Here is a 17,476-nt window from a genome sequence, read left to right on the forward strand (position 1 = left end):
GATTTTGAAACTTTACATCAATTCCTCTGTTATAGTCTATATACATTGTGGTGGCGTGCACTATTCTCTATCTGTAAATTTGAACCTGTGTTATAGTCTATATACATTGTGGTAGCGTGCACTATACTATACTCATTCTCAGAGGTGTTGAAGCAGTGCTTCAACACCTCTGTTCTCTATTCAATGTATACAAACGGAGATTTTTGAACAAAAAATGAAGAAAACAGCACAAAAATAATTTTGATGAATTTATGTCATATCAGGCAACATATTTAATATACTTAAATCACAGAACAATTATATGGCGCAAAAAATGATTTTTGGGGTAAAATGTTTGAAAAATTAAATGAAAATGACAATTTATGAATTTTGCCAATAACTCTGCCTTATTTTGCAATAAAAACACCAGAACTACTGCAGCTAATATATATCATTTAACATTATTATATATTATATAGAAACACAGTTTTTTTTTAAAATATGATTTTCGGGGTAAAATGTATGAAAAATTAAATGGAAATGAGAATTTCTGGAATTTGCCAATAACTTTTTCAAATATTGCAATAGAATGACCAGAATTACTGTATTCACTACTAAATATTGCAGTTTAATATATCAAAAGTAAAGAAACTATGTAATTTTGTGAAATGTGAATTTTGGGGAAAATGTTTGAAAAATTAAATAAAAATGAGAATTTCTGAAATTGCAAATTATTAGCACAAATTTTGCAATACAATGACCAGAAATTTTACTGTATTCAATAGATACTATAATACAGTATAACAAACCTAAAGTGTAGAAACCATGTATTGTGTGAAGTGTGATTTGGGGGGTAAAATGAAATTAAATAAAAATCGACACACAGCAGTTATCAAACAACACAAATAAACAAAAATCATTTACGTGCATTTTTCTGAAATTGTCTCCTTAATTTTTGAAGCTCTGCATCAATCCTCTGTCAAATCAATTAACCTTGTTCTCTGTATTCATTTATGATGATCCCCTTTTAGTTAATAAATCTTTTGAAATCATTGAAAATTGACCTTTTTCTCTGTCACCTGTATGTCGATGAATTTTATAATGCAGATATTTGCCAGACTCGCAAAATTCATAACAAACCAAAAACCCAAGGCATTTTTTCAAGAATATAATGCGACAGTCACTTGGGTGTGGAGCCTTGCCCAGCAACGTCTACATTTTTAAATTGTCATAGCCTAAAATTGTCATTTCCCGACATGCCAACATTTAGACATATCCAACATGATAACCCAAACTAAGGTCTCCCTAGGCTAAATACTTTTCCAGCTAGACACTAGAATTGTCCCTACAATATCGAAGATGTCCATAAAACCCAATTCACATAACAGGACAGGAGACCAGGACAACCAAAAGACATGGTTGTCTATGTTATAAACAAACAAGACTATGCATTTACCATAACTGTATCTATTTTGAACATGAACAGAACATTAGTAAATTTAATCCTAAGAATCTGATGTCAATAATCCCGTACATGTATGTATATCTATGTCCATCAATATGATAAGAAATGGAAGTTTCTTCTAAAACATACACAGAAACAGCTATTGTTCATATAAACCATAACATAAGGTGTCTTATAATTATGTCAACAAGAGCTGTCTTTGGACAGCACGCTCAATTAAATGAGGCTTTGTCTTAAAAATGAATACAATAATGATGTAATATGTGCCTGTCGAAAGCAATAAAAAGAGTCAAATTAAAAAGTTAACTAGAAATGCTGCAATGCAACAAGAACTTCAGCCTTTATTGTGAGATTCAGTTTTAAATGTATTAAAACTGAAGTTATTCAGTACCAAGCATTTTTCTATTTTTAGTTACAGTGACCATGACCCTAGGGACCCAAATCAAATATAAAAATGAATGGAAATTTTGCCTTTAGACAGTTATTAAATGGTAAATAATATTTGACAGTTATCTATGTACATCTACATTTTAACTTTAAAAAGGTTTCCTTGACATTAAACAATCATTTGTTTTTATAATAAACAAAAAATTAACAAAACAATGTGGCGAACAGATCAAGAATCTAGGCTTAAGAAGTGACATTTCTAGAGGCTTACCATGTGCTCCAATATGTATGGAACTTAATAACCATGGTTTTATTGAATTTATACTGTCATATAGGATAATGTGCAATATAGTTAACAGAACACTCAAAAGTACAATAAAACATTTAGGTTAGAAGTTAAAATATAATTAGACAATTAGCCATAATTGACCAAGTCAGTATGGAAATTAACAACAGAAAAAGGTAACTAAAAAAAAATATAGATTAAAAATAATAATATATGATTTGCATTCATTTAATTCATGTTTAAAACAAACTTTTCATAATGAGCTAGCTCAATTGTTTAAGCAATGTGCTTTATTGCTCACCTCAGAACCAGACACATTATTTCTTTCAATAATATGTTCACAAGATTTTATTCACTAAAATATGTGCCTAATTATTAACTTTTTACATGTTATGCCTTATTTGTTGTAAAGTCTTGCTGGCTAAGTTGTGATTTATGATGAGGAAACAATATCTCTATGAATAGCAATTTTTAAGGCTTTTAATACTTGATTTAGTGACTCCTGTTTCATCTTACCTACATTCATTCTTTAAGGAGGGCTTGGGAAGAGAATATGGCCTATAAAACTAGAACATAGTTTTTTTTCTAAAACTTGACCAAATTTCATTCATATAAAGTGGAACTTGAGGCCACTCTAATCAAACACATTTTGACCAATAAACAAGTTTCACCTAATATTATTTAAATGTTGACGAGAATAAATACTGACAAATATCATGAAAATTATATATATAGTTTCTGAAGCATTTACAGTTTATATTATTAGAACAAACAACCTACATGCTTTTTGTCCAACCTGAACAGTTATCAATCTCTACTAAGATTTTTTTGGTAAACATATTCTGGCCAGTATGAATAAAGACCAAAGAGACAAGAGCTGTCACAGAGACAGCGCTCTCGACTATTCCGCTGCTTTTCAGTGAAAGGATTGAAAAGTTTTGGCGAAACATGCATGGATCACTGTTAGATTAGATTTCAATGCAATACATGATGTGCTGAGATATTAACATAAATGTGGTTACATGCAAAATTTTAACCAGAATTTTTATCTAACTTGATTATTCAATTAGGTTGGGTGGTTGTATAAAGTCTCAATGCAATTCATCCAGTAGTTGCTGAGATATTAACCTATGTGTGCTTACATGCAAAACCTTAACCAGAATTTCTGAGTGAAATAATAAACGCAAGTATTTGCATTATATGCAAACTATAGTTATATAACTTGGAAAATTAAATAGGTTGGATGGTTGAGTACCATTGTATCAAGTCTCAATGCAATACCTCAAGCAGTTGCTGAGATATTAACCTTAGATATAATGTGTGCTTGCATGCAAAACCTTAACCAGAATTTCTAAGTCAAATAATAAAGGCCTATTATTTACATTAAATGCAAACTTGTTAACGAGTTATCTTACTTGTTTAAATAAGTAGGTTGGATGGTTGAGTACCATTGTATAAAGTCTCAATGCAATACCTCAAGTAGTTGCTGAGATATTAACCTATGTGTGCTTGCACGCAAACCCTTAACCAAGGGGTGACACCGACGCCGACGCTTGGGTGAGTAGTATAGCTCTCCAAATTCTTCGAAAAGTTGAGCTAAAAATGAGTCCCCATACTAAAGTGTTAACACTGTATGAAACTGTTAATAAAAATGAAGGACAGACTATGATCAATCACAATAGTTCAACATGAGCACTTTGTACTGTGTTGAGGTAAATGTTAATCATCCAACTTATCTAAGGGTAATCTATTTTCAAATCTATAATGTATTTGTCTGTTAAAAGTTAAAATTGGTATATCATTCCAATTTTAGTGAATCTTTATGTGACGGATGTCTTGTCCATTAAGTTGCCTTCAATGAAGATTTTGAAGTCAGACTGTCTCTTGTTGGATGTGGGGAGTTTTCTGAAAGAAAAAGGAACATTAAGCAATACATAAACACAGTTCCATTGTTGGCTTCAAATATTGAACTATTAAGGAGCTTTTCATTCATTTGTGCCATTGGCTTCAATGTTAAAATTTGATAGTTACCCCATATAAGTATCATTTGAAAGGGCTTTGCATACTGATTACTTATATGTAAAATCAATGACAAGAACATATTTTCACCTTGAAAAGTTATTGCTGGCATCCCAAAATCACATTATTGTTCATCAGATACATTAAGTTATTATCTATCTTGCAAAAGCTCTATGGTTGATTTTGAAATATGATAGTTCTTATACATATTATATCTTAATATTACAAATTAGCCACACTTTTTGTGATATAGATTTTATATATATGCACATAAAAATATGTAACAAAAAATATACAAATAAATAAGAAACGATAAAAACACACAAATCTGCATGATCACAACTGTGCATTACAACAAAGGATAACATTGAAAACTAACAAAGGGCAACTACTACAAAAAAAATCTTGAGTTATGGTTTCTGTGCACTGCACTTCTGCTAAATGAGATCTATCTGTACATATTTGAAGTTTGAGATCAACACCTCAAAGACTTTTCAAGTTCTGCTGCAGACAAAAACTCAGTATGAAATATAACAAAGGGTTATTACAAAAAGAACTGTAAACAGAGTTATGGTCCCTTAACACTGCACTTCTTCTCAATAGGGATCTATCTGTATATGAAGTTTGAAGTTAATACCTGGGGGATTTATGCTCAAGATTACATTCCGTGCACACGCACACACACGTGCACAATTACACAATTACTGTATCCACTTTGCCTTTTGGCAAGGGATAATCAATAGTTTAGTCCTCATCATCAGGGTCTTAAACAAACATGATGAACATAATCATAGCATGCATAAAACAGTTTACAGTTGTATCAAATCTGGAATAAAAACTGTACCTAGATGAATTTGTAACAGGTGGCGATCAGTCATCACTTTCCTGTTTCCTGTTTCTCATTGTGTCATTCCTGTATCTCATTGTGTCTTAGTTGGTTTAGTACAACTCTGGCCTGGTCCACAATTGCAACAACTGAAAAACAACTGAACAATTAGCAAAAGAGAACTTATACCTTAAATGTACATAATATATTGCTACTAAAAAATGACTCATACTGTCAAACACTTGTTTCCATGAAAAACTACAGCTATCACCTATTGTAATAAGAGGTTTCACTGAGAGTGATGTTTGCTTTTAAGCATACAGTAACCAATTAGGCAATAATTTTAAAACTGCCAAGCACAAAATAAACATAAGAAAATAATCCTTAATATACCAAAAACAGAATAGTGTTTTGTTAAATTAAAGTAAAAAATGAAAAAAAGTTATGAAGAGAAGAAAAAAAATAAAAAAAATATAAAGATAATAATCAAAGGTTTACAATTCTTTGACTACCATACACAATTTAATGATTCATATGCACAGCTATTTTTCTTATTACGTCCAATATGTGCATGAAGTTTGAAGTTAATACCTCAAAAACATAGAAAAGTGAAAGAAAAATAATCAAAGACCAATAACTCTAAAATACCATAAACAAAAATGTTTTTTGCACAGCACTTCTCCTCAACATATTTAATATGTGTTAGAAATCTCAGAAGCATTTGGAATTATGGATAATAGAAGACTTGTCCAAATGAACCCTAACCATCAAGTGGTAGGAGTATAATAGCAGAGACAAATCATACATATGTCTTTATATTTAATATGTCAATGTATGTTTGAACAGAATAATTATGTTAATTCTCATTTCTTGGCTTACCTCATATTTATATTGTTATACATAGAATTAATCCAAAGAGAACTTACCATTCACTGACAAGATTTCCTCATTATACACAGGAGTATCTTCATACTTTTAGAATCTCTCCATTTTTCTTCTCCATGGGAACTGCAATGCATAACACATAAGAAAGGAAATCAAACAATTGCATTTTTTAAAACAATTTGTAGAGAAAAATAAAACATGACTTCAGACACATGCAGAATCATTTGCATTTATTTTAAGCAAGTTACAAGAGTAACTGTACCCTATGTCATCTGAGTAAAATCTGCATGCAACAAACATGTGCATGCAAAATTGCATGGACTTTCATTTATTTGCTTAACAGTTTCAATTAAACCTAACAACCTGACCAAATACTTGAAATATCTTATACTTGAATACATTATGTTATACTAGTAAATGACATTGAGTACATGTAAATATGTGTTAAAAATCTACCTTTCAAATCCAATGCTTTCTTTGCATCAAAACGTTTGTCTGTTTGCCCTTAAATTGGTCCCTCAAGAGTATCTGGTCTGAAATAAATATAAAATTCACCTACTTTTAAGCTAAAATTAGCTATAATACTAACTTGGCTGATCTTAGGAAAAATGAATCTTAAAGCTGCACTCTCACAGATTGACTGTTTTAACATTATTATTATCTCAGAGAATCAATGCCTTTAATTGCTAACAATAAAACAGAAGTCATGTATTGAGAAATCTGCTTATTATTTCATTTTTCTGAAAGTGTTCAAATTTAAGTCACAGAACAACAATTATGAACGTACATATGAAAAACAGCTATCTGATATTTTTTCAGCAGTTTTAAATCATGGTTCGCGGACATAATTTATGCACTAACATTGCATGATTCATTCCATGATGAAAAAAAAAAGTTGTCAGAATGGTAAATCTGTGAAAATGCAGCTTTAATAACAATCCCCAACAGTTCCTCCCAAAGACTTGTTTAAAAGGGGCTGTAATCTGTTTAATGAAATAGCGGAAAAAAAGAAAATTGACGAAAACTGACATAAACTTGGTATCTATGTGTACAATGCATTAAAACTTACTAACTGAAGTACCACATAATTTACAATAAAAAAAAATCGCCAATATATTACAAGTTAGGTATAAAGATTAAATATTCCGAATGTTTAGGATAAGCCTTCATAGCACAGTGGATACAACACTGGACTGCAATTTTGGCGACACCGGTTCCAACACATTCTCTGACTTGATATTTTTTTTTTACATTTTGCATTTTGGTAAATTTTTCTTACCATTATGATATCAAAGATCAAAAGATTTTTTGAATAATTGTCCTGAGATTCTTTACAGAATATTTTATTTTTTTTTGGGGGGGGGGGGTCCCACCCCTTTTCTGGATCCGCTAGTGTGGGTTACTCCCGTAAAATGAACTGAATTTAATTTGGTGCAAAGCTCTAATAAAAATTTGTGTATTCAATTAAATTCATAAAACTAATTAATGTAAACAAACCATTTGCAACTATCCCTGAATAACTTTTAAATGATAGTGATTATTTTCATTTGCATGATAACTAAGAAAATATAAAATAACACTTGAGTGTCCCGTATGGTATCCCGATATAGTCAATACTTACAACTTACATGTGCAGGAATCAGGAAGGAGTTCCATTCTACCAACTTAATACCATTCTTATTTGTCGTCTTCTTAACCGGATGCTTGAATTTTTGTAAACAAACCCAATGAACCCTGCATCGTTCCACTAGACTTTCTCGCTTAATATTTACGCTCGGTTGTGCCTGTATCGAAGAAAATGAAGACCAGTCCAAAACATTGCGTCATTTAGTATTTAGCACGCGCGAGAGAGGTTCAAACGGGTTCAAAACATCGAATTTGACCGACACTGAACAGAGGTAGTATATATGGCTATTTTCTTTGAAAATATAACACTTTCTAGTTCAAAAGGTAATTGAATTTATGTAGATACGTAAACAATTGACAGTTTAACGAGTATATTTTATTGATATAACGAAGTACTTCTTAAAGCTGCACTCTCACATACATGTATTTTAACTTTGTTATTTTTTATTTTTGTCTTGGAGTTTGAATGAGCCAGTTTCTGTGTAAATTAATATATGCAAATAAGTGATATAAGCCTGCTGACATATTCCGTTAAAAAAAATGTTTTATGGCTAAAAGTGCTACTAACAGTTGGAAGAAAAATGCATAAAACATCATTTTCTTAAAGCTGCACTCTCACAGATTGAACATTTTGCCAACTTTTTTATGTTTTATCTTGGAATGTACTAATTTTGGCGAAAATCCATGGAAACCAGTTATATAAGACTGCTGACAAATATAGATCGCAGATTTTTATATATACCAGTTCAAAAATTGATGTTTTGTTCATTTTTCTAAAACGTTTATTAACGGTTTTAGCCATAAAACATTAATTTTCAAACGGAAATATGAAAATCTATGATCTGGTTTTTCGTAAGCAATCCAATATCATTGGTTTGCAGATATTTATACAAAAATTTGCTCTTTCCAAGACAAAAAATAAAAAAGTTGTAAAAATGGTATGCATATTTTACAGCCTTTTAGGCTTTAGAGTGTATTCAATGTCATTTTCAGAAGAAATATCTTGATCGAAGTTAGGAACAAGCTCACAACTGGCATTAGTGAGTCATGCCTGTCAAAACTAATTTTGGGGTACATGCATGTGTCTTTTAAAGTAGTATAGTAGACATCAACTTTACAATGTACATGAATACATTGCATTCATACTTTAGTTATTTATGTATTCATGTACATTGTAAAGTTATTGTAGATGTAGATCGTGTCGATGATAACCAGCCGTTCAGTTAGCTCAGTTGGTTACAGCGCCATGATAGTGTTCCAGCAGTTGTTGTTGGTTCAAGCTCCACACTGGGGCACTTCTCCTCCCAGGTTTACTTAAATGGTGGCAGCGGTACATGACAGGAGTGCCTCCGTCAGCTTTAAACTACAGTCGAAACTCGATGGCTCGATATTCTAGCGACCAGCCAAAATACTTCGAGCCTCGAGAATATCGAGCCAAGCGGGATTGCTTACAGAATGTTATTTTTTTTATTATTCGTTACAAAAAGTCTTGTTTACCTCGTTTGTTATTGGCTATGCTATCTCCGCGAAAGAAGAGTATTAATTGGGCATAGTTACACGTCTTAAAGTTCGTAACATCACTTATTCGATACTTAGAAAATATTATTTGATTGTTTTTATTAATTATAAAAATTATGCGAAAACAACAAACAAGTAATTTTAAACAGTGGGTAACAAAAACATAGCTTATTAGTTATATAAGGATGCATTGAAATGTATACATGTATAACAATTAGGGAAAGAACTTAGATAAAGTGATGGCATGTTTATTCAAACTGTTAAGTCATTCAAATTTGATAATAATTATAATAAATTGAATTAATTTTTATCGATTAGCGCCGTGTGCTAAATGAAGCCAACAAAACAAATCAAGGTGTGAGGTTCTTACCTGAACCCGCGAAAATGACATCGACCCAAGCAAACAAAATTGTGAAATTCTTACTTGGAACCGCGAAAATGACTTCGAGCGTGGAGAAATATCGACCCTCAATATATCGAGCCATCCGATCAAATTTTATATGAACAAAGAGTTAAACAAAATCGGTTCTTTTAATCTGGTTCAAGCCAACGAGGATATCGAGCCATGAGATATCGAGCCAACGACTTTCGACTGTAATATATATATAAAGGGTTAATGGAGAGGAGTGGAGTGTATTGTGTGTCAGGCCAAAAAAAAAAATAGGTCTGTTTCCGGTCGCCCGACCGACCCTCTTATTTCCGCGCCGACCCTATACTTTTTATTGGTGTAAAAGTTAACTGCGCGCATATTTAGTACTTTTCGGTACTTTCTTTCCGTTAATTTTCTTATCTTTGGTCACAGTGCTCCAGCTAAGCATAATTAGCGTGGCGGGGCGCCCCGCTGCCCTTTTATGGCGCCCTGCTGCCTTTTCAAACGCCCCGCTGTGCCCTTTTCATTGACAGAGCCGCCTTTGATGATAAATAAAACAAATAAATCGCCCATTTGTGTCATCAAAGCGACATTGACCTCGCCGAAATTTTAACACATTGTAAATCTGTCAATCAGCGAGTATTTGGCCACTGTCCCATTAGTCAAAACATCGCAATTAGCCATAGGGTAATCCCCTAATCCGATAATTGGGCCGTGTCATCCAATTACCAAAACATCGCCGGTAGGCGGAGCTATTGAAAGTTAACCAATCAGAATGTACATTGAGAAGAACCTGATAATATGATATACGTTCATTAAAATGAGATAGAAAAGGCGACATAATTATGAAAAATCGTGTCAAGCATTGATGAAGTTAAAAAGTAATTGTTATATGTATTGAACAAACAATGCCAGACACTTTAAACATTGATGTTTTTGAAGCAGACGGTCATAGCCATCTCGGGCCATCGGCAAGGTGTAGTCCAAATAATTGTACGTTGACGGATTTTTTTAGATTTTTGATATGGCAAATCCTTCACGTACAAATTGTTTAGTATCAAAAGTGGGTAGTTGTTCCGATCAGGATTCCGGGTTAAAGCATATAGCGTCTATATAATATCATAAAAACAAGAAATATTACCAGATAATGTTATTTTACATAATTTCCGTACACAAAAAATAAATATCCAACTTATAATTATGAGTTTGACGGCTTTTCTTCATTTCATTCTGTCAAAACATAACGATATATACATGAAGGGCACCTGCAAGGCTTCAGGGCACAGTTTTAAATCGCTCGGAACATTTCGGCCATGGCCGAGTTGTTACGATTGTATAACGAGGTCTTTCTCGAAGCTTTGTCGGAGGAGGCCGAGTTCTTACGATTGTAACGAGTTGTCCCCCTTCGCATAATTGTTGTCAGTGTCAGTCAACTTTCGTTTTGTTGGAAAGGTAAACAACTTGTTTTAATGCATGAAATGCTTGTTTAGTGCAAAATAACATTTCACTTACATGGTAAAATATGAAAATAACTCTTTATGATCAATTTCAACCATAAAATACTTCACTTAAGAGAATTTCAATATTTTTAAAACACCCCTGTTTTTTGCACATTCCCGTTTAGACGTTAGGGATTGGAAGAATCCCGTATAACACGTCTATTATTTTAGACTACGGCAAGGTGGCGCTAAGAAAATCAAAAACATGACGTATCACCAAATATTTAATTGGTTTTCGTGAAATGTTCATGATAAAAAATTGATTTGTAAACACAAAAACATATTATTTTTTTTGCTTTATGTAGAGTTTTAATACTTACAGTATTTTTCTCCTGTTTACGATGTCAAAAATATCGGCGAGATCGCCATTTTGTCAGAACAATTTTCCGAGTTAATTTCTCAACCTCCCATTATGTATTGGTAAAGTTTTCATCAAGGACAATGATTTAAATGTCATTTGGTTCTTAAATGTCAGCATATTATTTAGCCAGAGACAAGTAAATAACAGCATAGCTGAATGTGACATTCGTACCCTATCCCGAACGTACCAAAATAAGATTCGTCCCCCTACTATATTGACAGGTCATTTATTATTCATTTTGATTGTTTCAAATCCTTAGCTGTCTTGGTTTTTGTTTCATTTTTAGATGCTATTTGGAGATAAACTATGTGACATTGACACATACACTTTTGCTGAGCCAAAAATGATACATTTTTTATGAACATTTTATATAGTTATAGCAATCAGTTTGAATGTGAATATAAACTGAGGTGTGTGTTATGGCATAGTTTTTGTATCAGGTGTTACGAAAGTATCACTTCTCCTTAAAGTCTCCCCACTTCTCCCTAAATTGACTGAAGGGAGAAGTCACTTCTCCCAAAGTTTTCAGGAGAGTTTTAGAATTTTAATATTCTATCAAATATAAGAATAGCATTATAGCACAAATGTGAAATTGGTAAATATGAAAAATTGACAAATCTGAGGCACTCTTTTTCGACATCTGTCATACAGACAAACATGTTCAACAATACATGCATTTATATTCTAGAAAATGTATATCTATACATTATAATTAATACACATTATACAGTTCTTAATAAATGAATGGACTTGTATTTACATTTTATGCTTTAGTACCTTTTAAAATTGTCTCATACGCAGTTAATATGGTTGTTTTTGAATAAAAGTCAGCCGCCTTCTATTCTAGATCACTTCCCCCCCCCCCCCCCCCCCCCCAAAAAAAAAAAAAAAAAAAAATGCCTACCTACCTACCCTCTTTTTTTTGGGAAGGAGACCGGAAACGAACCTATTTTTTTTTTTGGCCTCACTGTCAGTGTGTAAGAACCAGCCGCTCCGATGTGGAAATACTTGTACCATAAGTCATGGTTTTTAAGTTTATTGTTTAAAGTTTCATTTTCTAGTTTTGACCTTAAAGGTGCACTCTCACAGATTGAACGTTTTGACAATTTTTTTGTCTTGGAATGAGGCAATTTTTGCGAAAATCCTTGGAAACCAGTTATTTAAGACAGCTGACAAAAAATTAGATAGCAGATTTTTATATTTAAGTTTAAAAAGTAATGTTTTATGCATTTTTCTTAAACCATTAGTAACGGTTTAAGCCATAAAACATTAATTTTCTAACGGAAATATAGAAATCTACGATCTGATTTTTTGGCAGCAATCATATATCATTGGTTTGCAGATATTTATGCAAAAATTTGCTCTTTCCAAGACAAAAAATTTGTAAAAATGGTATATCTGTGAGAGTGCAGCTTTAAATTTTATGATTTAATGACAACTGCCTTGAAATAGATACCTGATTTAAGCATTATGCCAATGTTTATAAATTTCTATTATATTTTACTGTGAAATAATGTAAATATATACATATAATTGTTTGTGTTAGTTTAAATTTGCTTGATTTATCATTAACCTAATTATATATTCTTTCATTTTTTTTTGTATTAACCCAATATTATGTCATATAATATATCTATGGGTATATAATACCAAGGTAAACACATGTATACAAATCACTTATTATTATGTATAGATAGTTTTTATTTCCATGTAACTCATTTGCCTACATACATTTTGGAAAATGTGGTCCATTACAGATAAAACCCAGATGTATACATGGCCTGGATTTCCATATTATGCTGCCCAGAATAAAAGACGATGCAGTCCAGATAAAAACATTGTATGGCTCAATAATCTTTACCAAACTTGGTAAAAAAAACTTTGTCATATTATGAGAAATCCCTGTTTTTTTGTTAATTATCTTCATTCACAGTATATGCAATTCACCAAGCAACACAAGACTTAATGTCCACTTGACACATTTCTAGTATAATTGGCTTGTACATAAACATCACTTTTTCATAAGAGAATAAATCTCATGTAGGACATTTAGATTGCTCTAGAAATAATTGCCAAGATGTTTTGCATTTGAATCATGTTTAAAGCATACCCAACATTATTTGCATTTATTGTGTTCATGATTGTGTTGTATTCTTCCTTTTTAAGATGCATCAGATGAAGTCTTTGACTATCTAGAAAGGGATTTTGTAAGCTAGTACTGGACATGAAGACAGTCACTTGGAAATGATGATTGTGCAACAGCGGTTAAACATATGCAATACATCATATGGTAATTTCTTTTCACCTCAATGAATATTTAAGTGACCTACCCACAAATAAAGTGATTCTCTAATAGTTCCAATTTCCACTTTGATTTTGTAATCTGGTATTCTTCATTACTACTACCCGTAACTGGTATCTAAAAATAACATTATAATATTCATCAATAATATCATAAGACCATGTGAATATTCAGTAATTTATATATGTAATCAATTTGTTTTTGTGTATGTGGTGTTTATATGTTGGAGTTTGTAGTTCATTGTCAGTGATTTTTTTATTGTGAAAAACTCCATTTTCCCCAAAATTAAAAAAATTACATTACATTCCGGATTAAAATAGCAATGAATTTCTAGAAATATAAACAAAATCTTGACAAGTCTTACTCTTTCACAGCATAAGGTATGCATAAAAAAGTTAAAAAATGTATATTTGCCATTATATAAGCAATTTTGGCCTGATTTTGTATTTTTCCCAAAGTTGACTTTTTACCGAATTTGCGAGGTACATTGTACAGGCAGTAAAAAGAATTCATAATTTTTTTTTATGAATGTTGTTCAAGTTTCGTCCTTGGGGTCAAAGTTGTCCCAACCAGAGTTCCCCTGTTACTGATAGACTTCTAGAACAAAAATTGATACACATTCAAATCAGGCAATGACTTCTGCAGTAATGTATGAATTCCTTAGAAACTGATGTCTAAACTAAAAGGTATTTAGTTTCAAAGATTATGAAACAAGTTGTTACAACAATATAATAATCACCTTTTGGCAGGATGTTAAGCAAGGTTTTGCCTTGTTGAGGAAATCGTAGACCTCGTAGTACCCTTAAGGAACCCACTTGTCTAACTTAGTGACTACAATCCAAACTCACAATGTCTTCCTTAACAACCACTTTATAAGCAACCAAGGACATCCTTATCAAATACTTCATTTACAGCAGCCAATGACTTCCATAAAAAATGATGACTTCCTAAACAATCCTTGGCTTCTTTATCAACCAATGATTGCCTTAGCAACTACCTTCATCCATAGCAACAAATGAATCCCCATTCAACCAATGACTTCCTTAGCATCCAATTCCTTCCAACGCATCCATTAACTACCTTTATAGGCACCAATGCCTTATTTAGCAACCACTTTTTTCCTGAGCAACAACCAACATCCATAGCAACCAATTACTTCCTTAGTAATCATTTACTTCCATAGCAACATTCTGGTTCATTACCGTAACATCCATTGACCATGGGAACAACCAGCTTACCATAATTCTCATTTCTGTTAACAAAGAGCAGCCTTCTTTGAGGAGTCCTTATCAACCATCAAATAACACAGCAACCACTAACCTGCTAAGCAAATAGCAACACCTTTCATAACCAGTTGTTACCTGACTGACTTGTTCATGGTCATTTTAATCAGGTGACCAATTAAGGGCCATGCTGGCCCTTTTGTTTTGAATGTACATTTCCTTAGCTTATTCATTTAATTCAGCAAATGTATAAACATAGTGTACAATACTTTCAAGTTTTGTCATTATTATATATTATCAATGTTTTAATTTTCAAACAGGTGACCAGACAGGGAGGAAACTAGGGAAATGGTTATCCACCAACAGCCCAAGTGCTTGGTTGATAAGAGGAGCCACAGCATTAAACATTACTGCACAAAGTGGTGTGCTTTGCTAACACTTATGATTGTGATTTGATAAAAAAGCAATGAATGAACGCTCATTATTCATAACTATAACTAAAACATTGATGTCAAAAGTTGTCAATTTTCAACATATATAGTATTTGAGATCCTGATCTATAGTTGTGTGCAATGGATTATCAGAGAAAAACAAAAGAGTGGGCAACAAAATGAATAGCATAATGCACCGGTCAATTGTAACCACATCCCGCCCCCAGGTCCGGGGACTTTTGACTTTTGGTCCAGCCTACCCCAGGTTAAATTCCCTGAACTGATCCTGAACTAAAATCCCTGTCAAATTCCCCCCGCATCCAACATACCATAGGTAAGACAAAACCACCGCATTCACACCCAGTATACCCCCAGACGGGGATGGTGGTGGTTACAATTGACATGTGCATTACCCACTACCCATTTACACCAGTAATTCATAATTATATTTGATAGACATGCCTCTTGTCAAAGGTTTTGAAGGGTATGAACGTCAGACCTACCTGCCTATGGCCTTTCAAGATTTTATAACATTGTTAAACTAAAGAAATTATTATTAAGTTTATACTAGATCTTTGTTAAGAGTGACCCCTTTGATAATTCTGGAGAAAAACTATTAGGATTAGGTTCTGTACTTGTCCATAATTTGTCATATGACATGTAAGCAGGAGTTCATTCCTTCAAAGAATTGTGAATCTTATATAATTATGTATTTGACATCTTATGAATTTTATCACACTTTAACCTAGAGGCAGTTCAAATAAATACTGCTATGATTGAACCAATACTGAATAAGGGCAAGAATTCCAAACAAGACAGTATACATCTAGTATCATGTTTGTCTGATAATTTTGAAATCATAGTGATTAAATCTAAAAGGATGTTAAAGCTGCACTGTCACTGATTAAGAGTTTTCACATTTGCTTTGAAAAAAATAATTAAAATAGTCTGACTTTAGCATGAATGCCTTCAATCCAGTCATATAAGATAACTCTCAATGAAACAGAATTCAATTGTCTGAAAAACTGCCAAAATTTTCATTTCTTCTCAAGCATTACTAACCATTAAACATAGAGTTTTAAATGGTAATAGGAAAAACTGTGATTTTGTATGCAGTCTCATATAACTGTTATCAGACATGTGCACAAAAGTTTTTCATTCCAAGTTAAAAATAATAAAAATTCATATATCTGTGAGAGTGCAGCATTAACAATGAAAACAATTATTAAAAATGGTATTTCCAACTGTGTATAATAATGCAACAACAATTTACCTTCTACTAGCACACTGAATTACAAGTTCTGCTTTTTCAAAGAAAACGGGCATATGGGAAGTACCATCACTTCCAGCGATATTTTTGTTGTAGCTTTTTTTATAAGAAAAAAACTGTTCATAGATTGTGTTTTAAGGTGTATGTTTTATAGACAGTACTCCAATTCTCTTTAATATATAATATGTTTGTTTCATTTAAGGCTTTTGTGTGTTTTAGGGCTGTTTCAGACCATTCCTGATATCGTATTTTCATATAAACCCTGCAATCATAATTGCATACCTCTTTGCAAAAGAATAATAAACATTCACGGAAATTAAACAGTAACGGAATTTTTCGAATTTTTCTCAACATAAGAAGAGACTTTTGTATTTTGGCCCAGCTAATGTTATTATATTGTTGACTAACATAAGTTTACAAGCAAATTAACAGGCAGAATAGATAAAGAAAAGATGAGCATGTAGTCTTGTTTTGCATACAGAAGTAAGGGGCTTAGCTAGCCCTTTATATGTGGATTCATAATTGCTAGGTGGGTCTCGGGGCATGCCCCCTCAGAATATTTTGAAAAACATGGTGCATTCTGGGCGCTCTGAGGTGCTTTATTTTGTACTGGAAAATATAAATGACATTTAAAGGATCATGTAGTCAAGTATGCATACTGCAACTTTGGCTGATTTTTTTATGTTTTTATCAGAATCATGTGGATTCATCCGCATACTAGTGTTATATGCAGCTTCACGCCTGGTATCTCAGACATACATTTTTAGGCTTATGTAGATGTTTGCAAGGCAAGGCTTGGCAAACCAAAGCGCCTGTCGCATTATATTGGTTTCAAAGTGCTTTTGCATGTTGTTTGCAATTGTGCATTTTGCGCGACTGGTAAATATCTGCAATATAAAAACTTAAAATTCATTGATGCCTAGGTGACCAAATTTCAAAAAAATTCATTTCATTTGTCAAACATTGTGCCCCAAAAGCACATTTCACATAAGTATGTAGTTTCTTTACTTAAGGTCTATTATACTGTAA

General features: G+C 32.5%; 1 protein-coding gene and 2 long non-coding RNA genes across 12 annotated transcripts in view; 1 reads left to right on the forward strand and 2 right to left on the reverse strand.

The window, feature by feature from the left end:
- Positions 1-17,476, reverse strand: part of LOC128219775 (perlucin-like protein) — a 63,651-nt gene that overhangs the window by 3,078 nt on the left and 43,097 nt on the right. The gene's annotated exons all lie outside the window — the stretch shown is intronic.
- LOC128219777 (uncharacterized) lies at positions 1,429-10,517 on the reverse strand. 2 transcript variants are annotated; one of them, XR_008258659.1, is made up of 6 exons: positions 10,503-10,517; positions 7,469-7,631; positions 6,304-6,380; positions 5,889-5,970; positions 4,981-5,111; positions 1,429-4,022 (listed from the first exon to the last, which is right to left on the reverse strand). It is a non-coding gene; the product is annotated as an uncharacterized LOC128219777 (long non-coding RNA). The 2 variants fall into 2 exon arrangements; XR_008258660.1 differs by lacking the exon at positions 10,503-10,517 and having other exon boundaries at positions 7,476-7,538.
- On the forward strand, positions 7,730-16,903 carry LOC128219776 (uncharacterized). Of its 8 annotated transcripts, none has more exons than XR_008258653.1 (4): positions 7,730-7,745; positions 12,979-13,090; positions 13,388-13,511; positions 15,067-16,903. It is a non-coding gene; the product is annotated as an uncharacterized LOC128219776 (long non-coding RNA). The 8 variants fall into 8 exon arrangements; XR_008258657.1 differs by lacking the exon at positions 7,730-7,745 and adding an exon at positions 7,755-7,797; XR_008258652.1 differs by lacking the exon at positions 7,730-7,745 and adding an exon at positions 10,778-10,813 and having other exon boundaries at positions 12,979-13,061.

This window comes from Mya arenaria, chromosome 15 (genome assembly GCF_026914265.1).
Source record: "Mya arenaria isolate MELC-2E11 chromosome 15, ASM2691426v1".
NCBI classification, from domain to species: Eukaryota; Metazoa; Mollusca; class Bivalvia; order Myida; family Myidae; genus Mya; species Mya arenaria.